Genomic DNA, 20918 nt, shown 5'->3' with positions numbered 1-20918 from the left:
AATATATATATATATATATATATATATATATATATATATATATATATATATATATATAATTGTCCATAATCAGATGCGAATTGATCTTAACGTGCGAACCTACGAACTTCTGAAGGATTGCACTGCACCTACTATACGATTGCACCACATCCGGATATGGTTGCACTGCAAGGTCCTCCAGGCATGTCTTGGAGCCGTAGCAATGCTATCATGTAATAGTTGCGGCGCAATCCTTTAGAAGTTCGTAGATTTGTAGGTTAAGGTTTGTTCTCACCTGATTATGATTATATGTGTGTGTAGTATTTAAGTAACAATATTTGTGGCTTTCAATTCAGGACCAAATGCTTATTACTATGTCAAAAGCTATAGCTACTATCATGGTTGCAGTAGGCGCTAAACGCTTGTCAGACGTATGCCATTATATATATATATGTATATATATATAGATATGTATATGTATATATATATATATATATATATATATGTATATATATATATACATATGTGTATACATATATATACATATGTGTATACATATATATACATATGTATACATATATATATACATATGTATACATATATATATACATATGTATACATATATATATACATATGTAATATATATATATATATATATATATATCTTACTTCTCTAACTCGGCTAACTTTGCCGAGTTGGCGAGTCAACTCAACCAAATTCGTCCGAGTCGACCGAGTTAGGCCCTAGACAGCCGCCTAAGGAGCAATTCGTCTTGGCCTAGGGGCACCTAGCGCTTAGGCGGCCGATTTTTGCAACAGTGGCTACCATACCAACAATATAATAGCGCAAGATTATTTCTTTATATTTGTATATCAATCATATATACTCAACACGATATCTTAATGTGAGAATGTCGAACTTGACTCTCCAAGCTTCTACCCAACACAAACTAGAAATTTCGAATGGGGTATGATCCTATTGAAGTTTAACTAGATTACTTTCATCTTACTATGCAGATAATAGTGCATTATACCCAAAAAAAATAAAATAAAATCTTCACTAATAGTTTAATTACGGTTAAGATATAACACATATTTCAATACTTAAAAAATGAAATTAGTTTATGTGCTATACTTTATTTAACAATCACTCAATAATATAGTAAGGCCTAGAGATATACCAAAATTTTAAAATAAAAATAAAAAATGATAAATAAACAATCATTTTCTTTTAACTTTTTTTTTTAAAAAGAACCAAATTTTATAAAAGGAGTTCGTTTACGAAGAAATACTCCTATAAGGGCATATGCATACATGCAGCTTTTCATGTACAAAACTATATCTTTGAATCTTTGCATTAAAAGTATAGAAAACTTGTTTTGTTGTAGTGAAATGCGAAATCGAGTAAAGCAGAAATGTCGAGATGATAGGAAAAGTAATGCAAGAGACATTCGATAATAATAAGAAAACAAAAAGAAGAGAATTGAGACAAGACCAAAACCTGGTCACACGCATCTAAATACCTACGAGACTTGCTCTTTACAAAAGAAATACTACAATACTGTGCTGCCTCAGGCTTTTAAGGTTAAAGTTAAGGCTTCATCCAAATAAATTAATACAAAAATGTCATATTGGATGCATTTATATGGTGAACTTTTGTTACCAATTTTTCAAATGAGTGATCATAGGATCGAACTCTAACGATGGGGTCATTGATTTTTTGGATTAAAAAAGATTGAGAAAGTATAAACCAGATTGTAAAGAATTATGTGTGTTTCAAAAAAAAAAAAAGGATGAACAACCAAAATAAATAAATAAATAATATTAACTAAGTAAGTTAATACTCTAATATTAAATAAGTGTTTCAAAAAAAAAGGAATTTCAAAAAAAGTTTTTTCTTTTCTTTTTTTAGACACATTGTCATCCTAGGCTTGGCATGCGTCCGCGCCATCTGCGCCGTTAGGTGTAAAGTATAACTCTATTTGTGCAATATATTCAGTTTCATTTTATATATACTGCAGTTTCTTTCAACACAACTATAGTTTCATTTTGATATAACTACAGTTTCATTCGACATTATACACTCAAATATGTGAAACCGTTATTCAGGTTCATTTTATATACACTATAGTTTCATTACAACACAACTACAGTATCATTTCGATGTAACTACAGTTTCATTGGACAATATACGCCCAAATATGTGAAACTATTATTCAGTTTCATTTTATATGCACTTCAGTTCCTTTCAACATAACTATAGTTTCATTTCATTATAACTACACTTTCATTCAACATTATATACTCAAATATGTGAAATTGTTATTCAGTTTCATTTTATATACACTGTAGTTTCCTTTCAACACAATTATAGTATCATTTCGATATGACTACAATTTCATTGGACAATATACACTCAAATATATTCAGTTTCATTTTATATACACTGCAATTCCTTTCAAGGCAACTACAGTTTCATTACAATATAATTATAGTTTCATTTAATATAAATTAAACAAATGTGAGGCAGTATCATTTGAGATAATCTATAATTTTATTTACGAAACTCCGTTAAGATGTGATGGCAACAGTTTCTTTACTTGAAAAACGGTGCTATTTTTGGAACGTGGTCCACAAAGCTTTGTGGACCATAGTCCATGATATAACTACCGGGTAAATTTGCGTGGCCGCAGCCAAGCATGTCCTTTATTAAACATAGGTGTTGTCTGCAAGTTATATTAAACATAGGTGTTGTCTGCTAGCTTTTGGCAAGAGATGGATCTGATGAATAAGGTAATAAAAAGCTTTTAAGGAATAAGGATATCATTATTCTTTGCATCTTGCTGGAAGAAAGGGCCCTCACAATAGTGCACTTCTGCGTGTTGTTTATGTCATATTTAGGATTGTATAATAAGAGGCATAAAGAGTTGTTATACATGGTAGATGTTTACCTTGTAATTAAGGTGAATCAAATTAAATTCTTTATTTTTTTTTTTAACTTAAGTTTACTTCTTATACAAATAAAATTAATATATAAAAAATATATTATTAAAAATTTTAATGAAAATATTTTAAATGACACCTATATTGATATTTTATTTTAATGTTTTAAATTAACATACAATTATAATAAGTTGTTATATTAGGTTAATTTTCAATGTACTAATGGTTTATTTTTAAATTATTGTAAGTTCTTTTTTACATACTATTAAGAATCATTGTATTCTAAATTTTGATGATGTTAAAAATGTATTGGGACTTTATACACCTCAATTTTGTCTTTTTTAGGTAATGACATTAAGAAATTTTGAGTATACATTGCAAACTTCTCAATCCTGGATTTTCAAAGCATAAGAGTTTTAGAATCTTCCCGAATGAATTTGAAATGACATTGAAATTAAATTATAACCATTTAAATACAATATAGAACCAAATTGAAGACTTCGACAACTTTTGAGTCCACTTCACAAACTTTGCAACCCCGGGTTTCAGAAAAACAATAGTTTTAGTTACATTCAATTCAAAATGGTACTAGATGACCTCTCAATGGCACCGAAATTGAAAGAGTTAAATAACAGTTGAGTTAATAACAGTTGGGGTACTCTGAGCATATAACACCCATATTTAGTCATAAATTTTCAATTTAATCATCAATTGTTTTTCAACTTTCAAATTTAATCAGTCGTAGTCCTTTTGTTAATTTAAGTAAGAGAAAAGTTAGGACCTGGACTAGTCAAAAATTTGAAAGTTAAAGGACCATGATGGTTAACCTGAAAGTTGAAGGACCATGGGTGGTTAAATTTAGAAGTTGATGGATTACGGGTGGTCAAATTAAAAGTTTGAAAGTAAAAGTTAGAGGACCGCTGTTGGTATTAAGTCAAATTGAAATATTTCAATACAATTGCAAAATAGTAATTTTAGTCCCCTATTTATTTTATCTTTAGACTTAGGTTATTTATGCTCAAATTCAGATAGTTCGGATATTAACTTGAGAAGTCACAATTCATATGGACAAAAAATCCGAATAATAACTCAAAAGGTTACGCTTCGGATAGTCTCAACAAAGGTTTAAATAGTTACCTCTCGAACAGCCTGAAGATGAAGATCAGACCTCGAAGAGTTGAATACTTGAAGAGTCGTCCGAGATGAAGATTTGAAGAATAGAAGATTGCAAGACCGAAACGTTGTAAAGGTCAAATGGTGGAAGGGCCTACCTTTCAAAGTAAAAAGTGGAACGAAGAGTAAGGTCAACCATTCGTATCCGAGAGGTTGTAGAGTGTTAAGGTTCGAAACGTTAACTCAAATAGTGTTAGTTATCCATTCAAAAAAACTTCTCGAGACATTCTCTGAGTCAAACAGTTCGAAATATTAAAAAAAAAACTAGTAAATGTGACCAAGGCAAAAAGAGTCATAGGTTCACATCCCAATGAGGATGTTCCTTAAAAAGCCTAGACATTTTGTGTAGAGTAAAAAGATATGTTCACAATTTACTTACTGAATGTTTTACAATTTGAATTGTGAATATTCAATATGTAATTTTTGAATATTCAGTATGTAAATCACTAAATTGTGATGGGTCGGCCTTGCAAGGTAGATCCCGGTCCACGGTATAACTATTGATCATCTTGTAGCTCTATGTAAGTGATTACAATTTAATCCCAACCCCTTTAGATGTGATGGTAGATATTGACCATGTTTGGTAAAATAGTTAGCCTATCAGACAATTTTAGCTTATTTGACTACTATTAGTTATTTGACTTGGTTAAAAAATCAATACAAGTGTTTGGTTAATTAACTTTTTTTTTTTTTTTTTTTTGAGAATGGTTAATTAACTTTTTGTAACTTCAAAATGCTAAAATTCAAAAAGTTGCTCGAAGCAACTTTTTCAATTAGCTTTTTGAGAAAAGAAATTATACCAAACAGCTATCAACTAATTTACCAAACACATTTCTACAATCAGCTAATTTTATCAACTATTTATACCCTCTAACCCAATCAACTAACAACTATCAACTAGCAACCATTTACCAAACAGAGCCATTATCATCCCATTTATTATTCAGGGAAACTCAAGGCTCAATAGATCAGCCTATGAAGAATCAATCATTATTGTGTAGACCATACTATCAAATAATGTACATTCAGTATAAAAATGATGTACTTTTAGTATATTAAAAATGTACATTGTATTCAGGAGATGTACATTATTTGTGTACTTAATATATATGATATAATATAATCTACATTCAGTACACAAATAGTGTACATTTAGTATATTAAAAATACACTTTTTGTTATGGCTTATACAGCACTATTTGGACCATGGTCCACACAATAATTTACCATGAAGAATCATGTGGTCTCGGACGCAATTATATGATACCATCCAATCAACTGTCAACTTTGCCTTACATTAGTGTTAACAATGAATAAAATATATCAGTAGATGTTAGGAATATAGCGGAATAATGCGGAAGCGAATAATCGAAAATTGAGAATTATAGAAGTTAAATAATAGGGAATAATATAATAATAACAAACGAATTTCTAAATGGGACAATATAATAAATATATATATATATTAAACTCTTAATTAAAAGAGTAACGAAAGAGAATATATATATATTATATATATAAGTAACGTGAGAACAAAGAGACAAGAAAGAATGATTCCAATTACAATTGTATTGATGTAATGGATGAGCGAAAGACAAAGCAAAGTAGCTAATCTATTTATACATCAAACAAATGCTAGAATTGCGCCAATTGCAAGAAGCACCAAGAATTTAAATGCTAGAATTGCGCCAATTGCAAGAAGCACCAAGAATTTCGGAGAACGTGCAGAAACCATTGCAAGAAGCACCAAGAATTTCGGAGAACGTGCAGAAACCATGCTGCCATGCACCAAGAATTTCGGAGAACGTGCAGAAACCATGCTGCCATGCGACGTGGAGGGTGGAATTGGTCTTCATGGATTAATTTGAGCCACATGATTATTTCCTAACAATCTCCACCTTGGATCAAATTCACTGAAAATTAACAATTGGAACACCCGACTAAATTCAAGCACTGCTCGAACTTAGTAATAGGAAGAGGCTTGGTAAGCATGTCTGCTGGATTCTCCAATGTGTGAATCTTCTGGACAACAATATCTCCCGCAGCTACAACATCTCGGATGAAATGGTATCTGACATCAATGTGTTTGGTTTTGGCATGATATGTATCATTCTTGGTGAGATGGATAGCACTTTGACTATCTGAGAACACAACAGTTTGACCTTGTGAAACACCAAGTTCCATAACCAAACCTCGTAGCCAAGTAGCTTCTTTGACACCCTCTGTTGCTGCAATGTATTCCACCTCAGTCGTAGATAACGCAGCAATAGACTGAAGCGTAGCTTTCCAACTGATAGCACAATTACAAAGAGTGAAAATATAACTGGAAAGCGATCGACGTTTGTCAAGATCACCACCATAATCAGAATCTACAAAGCCCATAATATCAGTAGAAGCAGAAGAACTTCGATCAAAAACCAAGCCCAAAGAGGAAGTACCCTTTAGGTACCGTAGAATCCATTTAACAGCGTTCCAATGTTCCTTACCAGGGTTGTGCATATAACGGCTCACAACACTTACAGCATGAGCCAAATCAGGTCTAGTGCACACCATAGCATACATAAGACTACCAACAGCACTAGAGTAAGGAACTTTTGACATATAAGCCACATCAACATCAGATTTAGGGCATGAATCAGAAGACAACTTAAAATGTGCACCAAGTGGAGTAGACACAGGCTTACAATTAGACATATTTAATCGATCAAGCACCTTCTCAACATACTTTTTCTGGGATAGATAAAGTTTACCAGCTTGACGATCCTTGTGTATCTCCATGCCAAGAATCTTCTTTGCTGCACCAAGGTCTTTCATCTCAAACTCATTGCTTAGTTGAGACTTCAACTTCTCAACAAGAGACATGTCAGGGCAAGCAATGAGCATATCATCAACATAAAGTAGTAAGTAGACAAAAGACCCATTAGAAAATTCTTTAAAATAGACACAACTATCATATTGGCTTCTTGAGAATCCTTGCCCCAACATACAAGCATCAAATCGCTTGTACCATTGCCTTGGAGCTTGCTTTAACCCATAAAGAGACTTCTGTAGACGGCAAACACAATGTTCCTTACCAGGAACCTCAAATCCCTCAGGTTGGTACATGTAAAGCTCTTCATCAAGCTCTCCATGTAGGAATGCAGTCTTTACATCAAGTTGCTCCAACTCCAAATCAAAAAGAGCAACAAAAGCAAGTAGTACACGTATAGAGGTATGACGAACAACAGGAGAAAAGATCTCGTTAAAGTCAATACCTTCACGTTGATCGAAACCTCGAACAACCAACCGTGCTTTCCACCGTGCTTTCTCAACCCCAGGGATGCCTTCTTTCTTCTTGTAAATCCACTTACAGCTCAATGGGTGTTTACCTTTTGGCAACTCTACCAGCTCCCAAGTTTCATTCTTATGGAGACTTTCCATCTCCTCTTGCATAGCAACCAACCACTTGGACGAGTTGGCACAGGAAATAGCTTCAGAGTAGCAGGATGGATCACCATCAACCTCCTGTGCAACTGAAAGAGCATAAGCAACCAAGTGGGTTTCATCATCACTAGCATACCTAGCAGGTTTTTTAATTGTCCTCCTAGGCCGGTCTTGGGCAATAGAGTGCTCCCGTTGTGGCTGAACGAGAGGCGCAGTGCTAGTAGATGCATCATCTTTAGTATTACAATCAATGGTAGTAGTACTATCAGTAGGCTTGAACTCAAACTCCACCTTTTCTCCAGTACTCTGCATATCACCTGTACTGGGAGCAACACAATCTTTTCCAGAAGAAAGTAGTGCATTTTCATCAAAAGTGATATCGCGACTCAGAATGATCTTGTGAGAATCAGGAGACCATAGACGATATCCTTTTGACTCAGAAGCATAACCAAGGAAAATGCATTTGACAGCTCTAGGGTTTATTTTACCTGTACTGGAATGAGCATAAGCAGGACATCCAAAAACTCGTAACATAGAGTAGTCAACAGGATTACCTGACCAAACTTCTTCTGGAATTTTAAAATCGAGGGATGAATGTGGAGACCTATTTACCAAATAGGATGCAGTAGAAACGGCCTCGGCCCAAAAATCACGCCGCTTCCATAACCCAGCATTAGAGAGCATACAACGAGCTCTCTCTAACAGAGTCCTGTTCATACGTTCAGCAACACCATTCTGTTGGGGTTTTCCAGGCAAGGTCTTGTGCCTGGCAATTCCTTGTGCTGCACAGAACTCAGTGAAATCTCTCTCACAGAACTCCAAGCCATTGTCTGTCCCGAGCTTCTTGACCTTTTTTCCTGTCTGAGTCTCAACGAGAATTTTCCACTTTTTGAAAATAGAAAATGCCTGATTTTTATGTTTCAAGAAATAGACCCAGATTTTACGAGAAAAGTCATCAATAATAGACATAAAATATCTACATTTACGAGAAAAGTCATCAATAATAGACATAAAATATCTACAGCCTCCAGAAAAGTCATCAATAATAGACATAAAATATCTACAGCCTCCCATAGAGTCATCAATAATAGACATAAAATATCTACAGCCTCCCATAGACTGATCAATAATAGACATAAAATATCTACAGCCTCCCATAGACTGGACAATAATAGACATAAAATATCTACAGCCTCCCATAGACTGGACTTTAGTCGGTCCCCATAAATCAGAATGTATATATTCCAATACATCTTTGGTACGATGCGTAGCAGTAGAGAAACTAACCCTCTTTTGTTTCCCAAAAACACAATGCTCACAAAATTGTAATTTACCCGTACCTGAACCGAGGAGGCCTTTCTTGCTCAGGATATGCATGTCTTTCTCACTCATATGCCCCAGACGCATATGCCATAGTTGAGTGAGATCAGCATCAGACACCGATGAGGATACCGCAACTGAACCTGTCATTGTACTGCCATGCAACACGTACAAGCTTCCAGAACGAGAAGCTTTCATAAGAACAAGAGAGCCTTTAATAACTTTCAGAACTCCACCTTCAGCTGTGTACTTGCACCCCAGAGATTCCAAGGTGCCCAATGAAATCAGATTGCGTTTCAAATCAGGAATATACCGAACATTGGTAAGAGTCCTAATAACGTTATCATGAGTTTTGATATGAACACTTCCAATTCCACTAACCTTGCATTGGGCATCATTACCCATCAAGACAACTCCACCATCAACTGGTTTCAGAGAGATGAACCAGTCTTTGTGTGGACACATGTGGAATGTACAACCAGAGTCCAGAATCCACTCAGTGTCGCTCCGTTTGTCACCGGAGCTAACAGATAACATCACATCGCCTTCTGAATCACTCTCAACAACACTAGCTTCAGCAGACTTCTTTTCTCTCTCTTGTTTGTTCTTCAGTTTGAAGCATTCAGTCACATCATGACCATGCTTCTTGCAGTACTTACAGGATTTGTTGGACTTACGTCCTTTGGACTTGGATTTAGATTTTTTATTGCTACTCTCCGTTTCAACTGAACGACCCCTAACAATCAAGCCTTCACCTTTGTCCCCAGACTTAGTTTCTAAGTCAAATTTTTCTTTGGACAGTAGGTTCGACTTAACACTGTCGAAAGTTAGGACTCCAAGAGAATTACCATACAGCATAATTTCTTTGAAATGCTTGTATGATTCAGGGAGATAAACAAGCAATAAAATAGCACGATCCTCATCGTCAATTACGACATCAATATTTTCCAAGTCCAATAAAATAGAATTGAATTCATCCAAATGAGACTGAATTGAAGTACCTTTCGTCATACGGATTGTGTACAGCCGCTCCTTCAGGCGCAGCTTGTTCGCCAGAGATTTGTCCATGTAGCGCGAATCCAGCTCGGACCATAAACCTGACGTAGTCGTCTCACCTATCACCTCACGTAGAACCGATTTAGACAGGCACAACTGAATGGTTGAACGTGCCTTGTCATCTAAATCTTCCCAATCTTCATCTGTCATTGTAGCCGGTTTCTTCTTCTTCCCAGCTAGCGCTTTCTTCAAACCGTTCTGGGTCAAAATGGCTTCCATCTGAACCTTCCAGATAGAAAAGCTAATTTTCTCGTCGAACTTCTCGATATCGAACTTGGTAACAGTCGACATCTTTGAAAATAATCCTCAATTAAACTTGGCTCTGATACCACTTGTTAGGAATATAGCGGAATAATGCGGAAGCGAATAATCGAAAATTGAGAATTATAGAAGTTAAATAATAGGGAATAATATAATAATAACAAACGAATTTCTAAATGGGACAATATAATAAATATATATATATTAAACTCTTAATTAAAAGAGTAACGAAAGAGAATATATATATATTATATATATAAGTAACGTGAGAACAAAGAGACAAGAAAGAATGATTCCAATTACAATTGTATTGATGTAATGGATGAGCGAAAGACAAAACAAAGTAGCTAATCTATTTATACATCAAAGAAATGCTAGAATCAAAGTAGCTAATCTATTTATACATCAAAGAAATGCTAGAATTGCGCTAGCTAATCTATTTATACATCAAAGAAATGCTAGAATTGCGCCAATTGCAAGAAGCACCAAGAATTTCGGAGAACGTGCAGAAACCATGCTGCCATGTGACGTGGAGGGTGGAATTGGTCTTCATGGATTAATTTGAGCCACATGATTATTTCCTAACAGTAGACATGGTAGGAATTTTTATTTAAGAAAAAGCAAACGATCAAATTTAAGGAAAGAAATTCAATTCGTGTAGAACATAACTTGCAGGATCCATTCTCCCTAGGGGCCTTCCAATTCCTAACCCAGAAAACAAGTAAAACATATATAAATAAAGCAACTCCAATATAGTGCAAAACAAGTGAAAACTAAAGTTATCTTATAAGTACATATTCTTAAACGAGGAAAACCACGGGTACCTTTGAGGCGATCGATAACACTCCTCATCCTTAAACAGGGAAAACAGTGCAATCATATTGGGAATGCATATATGCATCCATAGCTGTAGTTTCAGAAACCAATGATGGATGACGGTAATAACGGATTACCGGGTATGTAATTTGAGTAAGTATGTGAATACAAGGTTGGGTATTTGAGTGCAGTGCTCAATGTACAAGTGAGTGTAGTATGTATTGCCTAGTAAGAAGTGTCAGAAGTCCCCCCTCACTATGTGGTTGTGAGTCTTTTTATTCCTTTCAGCTCAGTAACGGAGCATTGATGAGGAATTGACCGTTGGACATCAATACCTGAGGTGTTGAATGCTGAGGAGCTGAACGTCTGTCATCAAGGCTGAGGAGCTGAACGTTGGTCATCAATGCTGAGGAGTTGGACCGTTGTGCATTGATGCTGAGAAGTGAGGCGTCTTGGGTAGTTTGAACGGCAACTGACTTGGTCATGACAACGGTTCCGGGTCGGGTACCCAATTACCCTGTCACCAGCCCCCCACTCCCTAGCTGGCGAGAACGGCAGAGGTAGCTAGGGAGTAACAGCTTGGCACTTGTGCTGAAAATTTTGTATGTTGGATTCTAGAAGGAAATTTTTATTGGATGGAATTTTTTTTTTTAACGTTTTCCTACCTCGGCACCGTGCCGAGGTCACGCGGTAGCGTGACCTCGGCCAGCGCCGAAGTCACGCTACTTCGGCGCGGGGCCGAGGTCGCGCTACGGCGTGACCTCGGCCAGCGCCGAGGTCACGCGGTAGCGTGACTTCGGCCAGCGCCGAAGTCACGCTACTTCGGCGCGGGGCCGAGGTCGCGCTACGGCGTGACCTCGGCGCTGGGCCGAAGTCACGCTACGGCGTGACTTCGGCAAGTGCCAAAGTCACGCCACGGCGTGACCTCGGCGCTGGGCCGAAGTCACGCCACGGCGTGACCTCGGCCAGCGCCGAAGTCACGCTACTTCGGCGCGGGGCCGAGGTCGCGCTACGGCGTGACTTCGACAAGTGCCAAAGTCACGCCACGGCGTGACCTCGGCCAGCGCCGAGGTCACGCGGTAGCGTGACTTCGGCCAGCGCCGAAGTCACGCTACTTCGGCGCGGGGCCGAGGTCGCGCTACGGCGTGACCTCGACGCTGGGCCGAAGTCACGGTACGTGACCTCGGCCCACGCCGTGGTCACGGTATGTGGCGCGGGGCCGAGGTCGCGTGACCTCGGCGCTGGGCCGAAGTCACGGTACGTGACCTTGCCTCGGCGCTGGGCCGAGGTCACGGTACGTGACCGTGCGTTTTTTTTTTTTTTTTTTTTTGTCGCTCTGTTGTGAGTTCACTTCGATCAGCCGTAGGCTCGGTCAAAGGTCAGCTCTCCCGTCAGGTAGCTAGTGAGATCGGATCTCATGCCAGCCCTAAGGGACTAGAATGTGGTGTTTTTGAAATCAAGCATCTGGCTTGACCCAGGAAAACACTCTCCCGTCAGGTAGCTAGCGAGATCGGATCTCGTGCCGGCCATAAGGGAATAGAGTTTTTTTATTTGATGAGTAGCAGCGCCACTTGATGAGGTGACACCAGCTTGATAAGGTGATGCTATTTGAGGAGCCACCTGACGAGGTGGCCGACTTCAAACCTAGTGTTGGCCGAGGTCAGGCCTCGACCAAGTGTTGGCCGAGGACTGACCTCGGCCAATTATATTATTATTATTGTTTTTTTTTTGTTTTTTTTTTGTTTTTTTGTTTTTTGTTTTTTGTTTTTTGTTTTTTGTTTTTTTTTTTGTTTTTTGAATTTTGGACGAGGACTGACCTCGGCCAAACTTGGCCGAAAACTTGGCCGAGGACTGACTTCGGCCAAATTGGAGAGTTTTGACCGACCATCAGCGAATTACATGTTTTTTGCGTTGCATGGACTTTTCCTCTAGCTCACTGTTTCTTGCTTCCTCGCCCAGGTCGCACCTCCTCTTCTTGGTGTTGGAAGCTGAAGGCTCAGGATCTTCTTCCTTTCGCCACACATTGTCGGGTAGGCTTTGTTGATGCTGGTACTGTCCCGGACACTCAACGAATGCTGGTGCTGAGGGAAAATGCACCATTCCCATTTCCTCAGCGTGACTTAGAATCACGCTAACCGGGTGAGTAAGCGGTGTTAAGTGCCGCGGTGGGGCGAGACGAGGTCGCTCATCTCTTCCCTTCGTTGAGGGTGGTTGGTTTGGTCGTGGTGCCTGGCTGGGCGGACCAGCTTTATCAGGTCGCTCACTCTTTCGTCCTTCCTCCTCATCCTTCTTTCTCCTGTCAGCCTCTTCTGCGTCTGCGTACCGGTTGGCCGTTCTCATGAGTTCTTCATAAGAGCGTGGGTGGTGGGTGTTCAGTTGTTTGTGGAAATCGCCTGACCTCAGTGCTTGGATGAAGATGAGAATTGCTGCCTTCGAATCGAAGTCATATACGTTGTTGACTTCTTTTTTCCATTTGCTTAAGAAGTCTCGCAGGCTTTCTCCCTTATCCTGCTTTACCCCACCGAGATGTGAGAATGGTTTCTTATGTTGTATACTCCCTGAGAAATAAGACAAGAAACTTTTGGATAGCTCTGCAAAAGTCTGAACTGATCCGTCTGGGATTGTGTTAAACCAATCTTGAGCAGTCCCGTCCAAAGTGGACAAGAACGCTCTGCACATTATGGCATCGCTTGCCCCAATCATGACCATGGCTGCCTTGTATCTTGTCATATGGGTACGCGGATCTGAAGTGCCAGTGTAGGCCTTGATGGTGGGTAGTCGAAAGTCTTTTGGAAGAGGAACTTCCATTATGTCAAGAGAGAATGGAGCGGCCATTCTTACCTCCGGTTCTGGTGAGTGTTCTCTTGCTTCTACTTTCTTTTCCAAATCATCTATCTGCCTTTGGAGTCTTTCCACCAGGCCTTCCTGTGGTGTTTTGTGTCTAGTGGAGTGACGCGGAGCCAATCCACCAGATTCGCCCATCCTTTCTCCAGATGGTCGTTTGGTTACTGCCTTTCCTGCTTGGGCACGGGGACCTCTATTGGAGGATCCTTGCACCCCCAGCCGATCTCGGATAGATCTAGAAGCCGCCGGTCGTTCTCGAACAGATCTGGAAACTGGTTGAGTTCCACCTTCCTGTCGTTGAGTTCTATTTGGCCTCGGAGATTGCACTTCTTCCTCCAGAGGGGGTGGTGGCGGTAAGATCTGGCCTTGCATTCCTGCGACTAGTTGGGCCATCGTCGCCGCCGCCTGTTGGATGACCTGCGCTGCTGCCTGAAGGTCCACCACGTGGGCGGGAGCAGCAGTTGCTGGGATGGGAGTACGGCCACCACCATGGTTGTTGTTGAGTTGGGTACGGAGGTCACCTCCATGGTTACTGTTGAGCTGCTCACGAAGATCACCCGAGGGGTGACCCTTGTTCACCTGACTAGGTGTGTGCGAGCTGCTGGATCCAGATGCCATTGATAGTGATGAGATGAACTGAGTGGTTTTTTGATTTTGTGATTTTAGCCTGAGATCTGATCTCGGCTCTCAATGAAAGCACCAATGACGGTAATAACGGATTACCGGGTATGTAATTTGAGTAAGTATGTGAATACAAGGTTGGGTATTTGAGTGCAGTGCTCAATGTACAAGTGAGTGTAGTATGTATTGCCTAGTAAGAAGTGTCAGAAGTCCCCCCTCACTATGTGGTTGTGAGTCTTTTTATTCCTTTCAGCTCAGTAACGGAGCATTGATGAGGAATTGACCGTTGGACATCAATACCTGAGGTGTTGAATGCTGAGGAGCTGAACGTCTGTCATCAAGGCTGAGGAGCTGAACGTTGGTCATCAATGCTGAGGAGTTGGACCGTTGCGCATTGATGCTGAGAAGTGAGGCGTCTTGGGTAGTTTGAACGGCAACTGCCTTGGTCATGACAACGGTTCCGGGTCGGGTACCCAATTACCCTGTCAATGGAAAAAGAGTTCTAGTTTTTTTAAGGGAATATGTATAGTCTAAATACATCTGGTCTTTTTTTTTTTTCCTAGTATAACTTCAGGAAATGAAAGAAGGTTAAGCTTCATTATATTAAAACTCCTCCAGATTTCCCCCAATCAAAATTGAAGGCACAACAAAATGAAAGAGGGATGAGTGTACTGAATCAGATACAGGTCGAGTTGGAAAAACATCAATGAAAATCCATAAAATTCACAACCCATACTAATAAGAAAGAGATAATTCCAGCAATGGTCCTCCGAATATGTTGATTTTCCAAAATTAGTCCCCGACTTTTAATTTGGACAATTTAAGTCCCTTGACTTTCAATTTTTTTCCAATGTTGGTCCTTTCGTCAAATTTTGGTTAAATTGAGGTCAAATGAAGGGGTAGAATTGTCCATTCACCTGTATAGTGTATTATTACTCGTATTTCTCATGTCATATACGCTATATATATGAATATAATCTTAGTCGAAGAGACTTCGATTGGGATTATATTGCTTCGATTGAGACTTTCACTGAGATTATATTTATATATACAACATATAGGACATGAGAAATACGAGTAATAATACACTAAACTGGTGAACGGACAATTTTACCCCTTCATTTGACCTCAACTTAACCATCATTTGACGAAATGACCAACATTGGAAAGATTTTGAAAGTCAAGGGACCTAAATTATCCAAATTAAAAGTCGGGGACTAATTTTGGAAAATCAACATAGTCGGAGGACCATTGCTTAAATCCAATAAGAAATTATAGGGCAAACATAAATACAAGTGGACAGATAAATGAGCATATGCACTGTATGCCTTAATTGAGGCAAACACTTAAACCAGAATCTAGCATTGAATCAGTTACTCGGACTTTGATGAAATGGTGGAGAAATGACTTAGCATTCAAGTTATTGTTTTTACTATTCAAAAAAAAAAAAAAAAACAAACCAACAAAAAAAAAATATAAACATATGCATCGATTGAATTGAAGTTTGAGGAATTACCGGAATTAGAAATGGCGAAACGATAACTTTTGCATCCTTTTCCCCTGAAAATTGAAGTACACGCCCAAACACTTCAGCCCAAACAATTTAAAAAAAATATTTAGAAAAGAATAGAAAAGGAAAATAAAAAATGATTCATAATTCAATGATTAATATTAATAATATTAGCAGTAAAAATGAAAAATGAAAAAGGAAACAAAATTAACTTACGAGGAAAAATAGAAAACAGAACGAAATTAACTTACTAGGAAATGGACTAATAATAATAAGGTTACTAATAAAAAGGAAAATCCTAACAAAATTTTCATTTCGTGCTTTACCGTCCAACTACTTCTGTCCAAACAATAGAAAATGAAAATTTATTGAGGAAACAATAGAAAAGGAAATAAAAAAAGGGTCAATAATTTAATGATTAATACTAATAATATTGACAATAAAAAAAGAAAAAATGAAAAAGAAAACATAATTTAAGGTTGTCCTCAACCCTGCCAATCTCCCCTTTCTAATCTATGTGGCAAGAGAGAGTTTTTTTATTTATTATTATTTAATGTCATGTGTGTTGCAATAGGAGAGAGAAATTGCTAAATTAGCAAGAAGAGAGAGAATGAAAAAGTGGGAGAAAAAGCATGGTAAATCTTATTTGTGTACTTTTTTATCTTTTTTATTTCCTATTATATTATTTAGTTATTATATTTATAATATAATATGCATATTTCAAATAATGAAGAATTTACAAATTTGATGATGTGGAAGTGGGACCCATTTTAGAAAGTGAGAGAAATTTCTGGATTAAAGATAGCCTAATAGTCACACATAGAATAATTATAGAATAAAGTCTCTATTCTATTTAGTCATACCTTACATAGCCTAAACTACTACACATCATTCCCGTCATTTCCTTTAATCTCTTATTATAATAAAGAGAGGTGATTTGGCCTATGAAAATGCCCCATTCTCCCGCCCAAAGGATTCTGATTTCTTTTTCCTTTTTAAATTACTGTTGAAAATGGATTGCTTGAAGGTTCTGTGTACCATTTTCCCAAGCCAGCTATTAATTGCTTTTTAAGCAGATAAAGATAAAGATATACAGGTAATTAATTAACATCATTTTTCAATGTAATTTTTACTTTTACAAGTTCNTCAATAGATTTAGCGGGTTTAAACAGGTTTCGTGTCATATCGTGTCGACACGATCCGAAACTTGTTAACAAAACGTGTCTATCGTGTCAACCTGTTTAACCCGTTAACAAATCGTGTTCGTGTTCGTGTTATAATTTTGAACCCGTTAACCTTAACGTGTCGTGTTCGTGTTTAGCCTTATCGTGTTCGTGTCGTTATTGTGTCGACCCGTTAACGAACCCGTATACACGAATTGCCAGGTCTAATTACGATTAGTAATTTTAATCTAGAATTGTATTACGAGAACGTAGGGAAGAATATATTTTATTAGGAATTGTGTTGCCATATTTTAATGTACTTACAATTGTATTACGAATATCAATTGTATTACCATATTTTACAATATTACGCAAACCATAATAGTATAGGAGTGCTTTCGGCGGGAAATTAAAGTTGAGGATATTGCTTTTATTAATAGTATAGATTGCATTGCAGGGAAAATATATGTACTGTATTATTACGATTAGTAATTTTAATCTAGAATTGTATTACAAATAGGAACATAGGGAAGAATATATTTTATTAGGAATTGTGTTACCATATTTTAATGTACGTACAATTGTATTACGAATAGAAATTGTATTACCATATTTTACAATATTACGCAAACCTTAATAGTATAGGAGTGCTTACGGTGGGAAATTAAAGTTGAGGATATTGTTTTCATTAATAGTATAGATTGCATTGCAGGGAAATATATGTACTGTATTATTACGATTAGTAATTTTAATCTAGAATTGTATTACGAATAGGAACGTAGGGAAAAATATGGGGTCGTTTACTTCATTTTTTTGTTTTCCCTTTTCCAGTTTTCCGTTTCTCCATTTTTCCAATTTTCCATTTCCATTTCTCCAGTTTTCCATTTCTCCAATTTTCTGATTTCATTTACAAATTTCATAATACCGAACACAAGTAATAATAATAATAATAATAATAATAATATTTTACAAATTTAATTTTTAAATAAAAAATTCAATTCCACTAATACTAATTAAATGCACAAAATGTAACAAATCTCGATAAGAACATATTACTCTGTATTAAATAAATTACAACTATTTCAATCATTTTAGTACATAATTTGAGTACATAATAATAAAAATTAATATATTTAGTACATAATTTGAGTACATAATAATAAAAATTAATATAATAATAATAATTAATATAATAATAAGTAATAATATTAATTAAAGTAAAAAAGGTAAAATAATAATAAGTAATAATATTAATTAAAGTAAAAAAGGTAAACATAATAATAATAATAGTAATTAAAGTAAAAAAACGGTAAACATAAACATAATAAATTAATAATGTTCCCTTTTTGCGCAAGGGAAGGGGAAAGAACAGGAAAACGGGAATAACAAAGCTAAGAAATAATGTCAGCTTTTTGCGCTCGTCCAGATTCGAAGCTCAGATCTCGCGGAAGGAGTGCACTGTTCACTCGTCTCATTCCATTCTTCCGTTTGGAAAGAGTTGATTTTAATCTCTCCAATTTTTTATAAGATTTGGAAAAATGGAGTGGGGAATGAATTTGGAAAAATGAATTTAGTAAACAACTTTTCCAATTTTTCTTTTTCCACCTCTCCATTTCTCTAAATTTTTGGAAAATTCTCCATTTTTCCAAGTTACTAAACGACCCCTATATTTTATTAGGAATTGTGTTACCATATTTTAATGTACGTACAATTGTATTACGAATAGGAATTGTATTACGAATAGGAATTGTATTACCATATTTTACAATATTACGCAAACCTTAATAGTATAGGAGTGTTTTCGGCGGGAAGTTAAAGTTGAGGATATTGTTTTTATTAATAGTATAAATAGATTGCATTGCAGGGAAATATATGTACTGTATTATTACGATTAGTAATTTTAATCTAGAATTGTATTACAAATAGGAACGTAGGGAAGAATATATTTTATTAGGAATTGTGTTACCATATTTTAATGTACGTACAATTTTATTACGAATAGAAATTGTATTACCATATTTTACAATATTACGCAAACCTTAATAGTATAGAGTGTTTTCGGCGAGAAGTTAAAGATGAGGATATTATTTTTATTAATAGTATATATTGTACTGCAGGAAAATATATGTATTGTATTATTATGATTAGTAATTTTAATGTAGAATTGTATTACGAATAGGAACGGAGTGAAAAATATATATTTTATTAGGAATTGTGTTACCATATTTTAATGTACGTACAACTATATTATGAATAGGAATTGTATTGCCATATTTTACAATATTACGCAAACCTTAATAGTATAAGAGTGTTTTTAGCGGGAAGTTAAAGTTGAGGATATTGTTTTTATTAATTGTTGGGCGTCGACAAGGTTGGCCGAGTTCAGCCCCTGCTCGATTCGAGACGTGACGCCGTGGCTTACCATGGAGGGATGTGGTTAAATGGTTAATGTCCACCTACCTATCACCAATTGGTTTTAAGTAGGATATGACAACCAGATAGCCAAAGAATTCTGTGGTTAAGCGTGCTTGACTTCCGGTAGTCACCCACTGCATAGCTGGGCTTGGGGATTTATAGATTGCATTGCAGGAGAATATATTTACTGTATTATTACGACTAGTAATTTTAATCTAGAATTGTATTATGAATATGAACGTAGGGAAGATATATTTTATTAGGAATTGTGTTACCATATTTTAATGTACGTACAATGTATTACGAATAGGAATTGTATTACCATAGTTTACAATATTACGCAAACCTTAATAGTATAGGAGTATTTTCGGCGGAAAGTTAAAGATGCGGATATTATTTTTATTAATAGTATAGATTGCATTGCAGGAAAATATATGTACTGTATTATTACGATTAGTAATTTTAATCTAGAATTGTATTACAAATAGGAACGTAGGGAAGAATATATATTTTATTAGGAATTGTGTTACCATATGTTAATGTACGTACAACTGTATTACAAATAGGAATTGTATTGTCATATTTTACAATATCATGCAAACCTTAATAGTATATGAGTGTTTTCGGCGGGAAGTTAAAGTTGAGGATATTGTTTTTATTAATAGTACTAGTATTTTTACCCGTGCGATGCACGGAATGAATTTTTTTATAATATATTAAGAATATTTGGATCGATATATAATTATATAAATTATAACATCAAATATTATATACTGCAATTGAAGATATGTTTTGGATCGATTATGTTTTATGATGTTATCCTTGTTTGAATTCTAGCAAATAATTGCTTAATTAATAGTATTACGAATAGGAATTGTATTACCATATTTTACAATATTACGCAAACCTTAATAGTATAGGAGTGTTTTCGGCGGGAAGTTAAAGTTGAGGATATTGTTTTTATTAATAGTATAGAAATATAGATTTCTTATAAGAAAATTCAATAGTGTTTGTTTCTGGTGCTTTCTTTTAAAAGAAATAATGTTTGGAGTATCAAACTACAAGAAATTACAAAATATGAGTGAGAAATTATGTTGAAAAAGAATAAGAAAAATTCATTCCTAAGGGATATAGTGATTGAAATATTTTGCAGTTAAAAGGTTTTTCGCTAAAAACATTTATAAATTTCTTATTTATCACTAAATTATTGATATATATATCACTAAATAAAAAAGGTCATTAATAATTAATAACTAATTAAAGAATACAATGATCGGAAATTAATTTTAGTCAAAAATTGACTAGTTAAAACATTATGGAGTAATTAAAATCAACCATACCTTAATAATTTGAGATATTAGATAAACATGCCTCTGAAAATGAACCAAAGTAAA

This window comes from Ipomoea triloba, chromosome 2 (assembly GCF_003576645.1).
Source record: "Ipomoea triloba cultivar NCNSP0323 chromosome 2, ASM357664v1".
Taxonomy (NCBI): domain Eukaryota; kingdom Viridiplantae; phylum Streptophyta; class Magnoliopsida; order Solanales; family Convolvulaceae; genus Ipomoea; species Ipomoea triloba.
This window is presented reverse-complemented; position numbering follows the sequence as displayed.